The sequence below is a fragment of the Merops nubicus genome, unplaced genomic scaffold, assembly GCF_000691845.1.
Source record: "Merops nubicus isolate BGI_N331 unplaced genomic scaffold, ASM69184v1 scaffold26322, whole genome shotgun sequence".
In the NCBI taxonomy this organism is placed as follows: Eukaryota; Metazoa; Chordata; class Aves; order Coraciiformes; family Meropidae; genus Merops; species Merops nubicus.
The window spans coordinates 34,422-37,466 of record NW_008593237.1 but is presented as its reverse complement, the minus strand read 5'-3'; positions in this window follow the sequence as shown (position 1 = coordinate 37,466).

The window sequence follows — 3,045 nt, the reverse complement described above, 5'->3', positions numbered from 1 at the left end:
TTAGATTTTAGGCAGTCTGCCCTCAATTTGAGATGAGTTATAAATAGCAGTGCCGACTTCCTTAACTACCACTCTCCGAGGTAAAATGCAGGTTAATTACTGTGGGAATCAATTAGGGCTTCTCTCGGTTAAACAGCCGGTAATGCTTTTTATTATTTTTTATCACAAAAAAATGGACAACAGATCTGCTCGGGAGAAGATTTCAGATCCAAGGTGAGAGCTTAGGGCTTTTTTCTTATTATTTTTGGCCCTTCTATTTTTTTTTTTTTTGAGCAGCTGAGGAAACCAGTTGTGGCCAATGCCCACGTTTGCCAATAATGGAGTGGCGCTGATTTGAAACTGGAGAGTTGAGTAAATGACTATCCTCCCTTTTCTTCCTCTGGCATAATAAAATACAAGTCAGAAATAAGGTAACTGGGAAAGTCATAATTACATTTTTCTGTACAGCTACGGAGGGTTTGGCTCTAGCTTCCAAAGGGGGATTTGCCTCTTCCCTTTACTTGTTTTCCTGCTGGGACCATTAAATAAGTCCCCTCCAGTTTAACTAAACTGTTCTTTCAAGAGGCCAAATTTCTCTTCTGCAGGATAAAATCTGAAAAGAATTGATCGTGGAAACCTCTGGTCTGCTTAGAAGCTTTTTTTCTCTGTTTTGTTGCTCGGGTTGGTTTGTTCAAGGAAAACTCTGGTGTTGTTTTTCACTAGCTGGTTTTCACGGTACCGTCTCGTTTTAGGGTCCTGACATCCTTTACACTCCACATCCTAATTTGGAGAGCTTTTGAACTCGGCAATTTAAGCACACTTTGGGCTTGCTGTTACAAGCTCTTAGGCAAGAAATATCTTAAACTTTCTCAAAAGCTCAGGATTTCCTCTGGAGCTCCAGCTTACGATCACTTCCATTGCACACCGAACCAGACGACTTTGCTTTTGAAAGTTTTGACTGGAGAGGGGACCGTGTTTTGCCAAGTTTTGGTACTTAACAGTGCTCTAAACCAGCAGAGATACCGAGATTGAAGGAAGAATAGAAGCAATTTCTATGAATGCGAGGAGGTGTAAGCAGGGGGTCTGGACTTCAGTGATCAAGGAGCGACACTTTCTCTCAATTATGTCTCTCTGTGGCAGGGCCTTTGCTTTTGAAGTGTAATCACAGTAATCTACTCCTGTGGTTTCCCATTGAAAGGATTTCCCATGTATCAGTCCAGAGAAGAATCTCCAGCCTTTTGCAGTCGAGAGTTTGGTATTTCCTTATTTATCCTGAAGTGTTCTGGCGAGCGGGCGGGCGCCGCTTCCTCCCGGCTTCCCCGAGCCCTGCAGCACCTCTGCTCCCCCAGAGCCCTCCTGCTCCCCCATCGACCTGCACTTCACTGCCTTTCGACCTGGACTCCTCTTTTCCTGAGGCACGTGTAGCTAAATTACCTAAAAGGGCTGAGATAGCAGATTCAAGTAGACTTCCTGATGGTAGGCTCTCATCTTCTCAGCGTTGCTCTGGCTTCGAGTGGTTAAAGCTCCGTCAGCCCGAGAGTTTTGTGTCTTTAAAGGGGGATTTTGAAGGCAGAACCAAAGCTTTGCAGCATTTGAGATGCACCCAGCAGCCCCAGGGAGCACGAATGAGCCCGTTGGTTTGCAACAAGTTAGGAGTAGGTGTATGAAATGGTTCCCTCATTAGAGATTAATTGGTGTTTACGTTTCTTCTGTTTATAGAATTTTATCTATAAGGCTGTAATTTAGAATGATGTTCTCCCTGTTTGTTTTTAGCATTCTCTGCACGCTGGGGCCTTGTGGAATAGTGGCAGCTCAGGCAGCGTGGTGTGGAGGCACACTGTGTACTCCCACACTGAGCAATCAAGGTGACGACTTGGTCACATCCTGGAAATATGTTTAGGGTTTGGGTTTTGAGTTTTTTTCTTTTATCTCTTTTTTTTTTCCATGGCTGTGTAAACAGTTCCAAATGTTTCTTGAAGTTTTTTAGGAGTTGTCATGCTTCCTGTAGGAGTCACAGAAAAATGGATCTTCACCTTGTTTCTGCCTTTCCTGAAGATATGATTAGATTTGCGGGTGACCACAGACAAGAAAATCTCTGCAGAGGAGGCAGCGTGTGGTGCATGTGTATTAAAAAGGAAATAGGTTTTAAAAGTCCCCAAACAGGAATGTATTTGAGAAGCTGCCTTTGCTAGCGGGCTCTGACGTTGAGGTGACAACCAGGAGGAGGCAAGTAACAAGTGGAAAAGATGCTGAAAGGTTTAGTTGGGAACCCCAGAGTGGCACTTGATCAGGTGGAAGGAAGGAAGGTATGGGCTTGGGGGGTGGGGAAGGAGGGTTTGGCTTGTCAGAAGTTAGGGGTTGGCAAGCATTCCTGGTGGCACCGTGTTTACATACCAAAGAAGATAATGTGGGGAGGAAGATGTCCCTAATCTAAGGTGATACTCACAAGGCAAGGCTCAGGAAGCATTAGGGACAGTGGCTTCCAAGACGTAAACACAGTTTGCATCCATGAGGGTATCTGAGAGCTCCATGTGGGTGCTGCCATTCAGGAGGTAAGTCACTGTAGCTCTGAGGGTTCAGACTACAGCCATCAAAGATCTCTTTTTTTGTGACCCCTTGAATGGAAGCTCCTTTTCAGAGCATGGTACAACACCAAGTGGATGCATGGCATGGGCTGTGGGGCACGGCTCTTTGGGTGTGCAGGAGCTCAGGCTTCTCTGGCTTCCTCTGCCAAGGTCCTGCAGCCTCTGTCCACATTACTCCTGAACAGTAGCAGCTGTGGTAATTTGAACAGAAAATACAAAATGTGATTTATTTTTTTTTTAGAATTATTCTAGGATTGGTATGGCTGAAAATGGAAAGCCCCAGTGCAGCTGAGCGTGGCAGGGCATCTAAAACCTGCCTCAGTAGAGAGAATCCCACCAGTGCCATGTACACAGTCGGTTGTGAACCATTTCTGCAGGGCAGCAAGCACTGGGGGTGTGGGGCTGAGCTGGGGCAGAGGAGACTGGGACCTGGTGCTTAGTTGATTTGTGCCATATTGGTACAAGTTAAGGAAAAAATTCC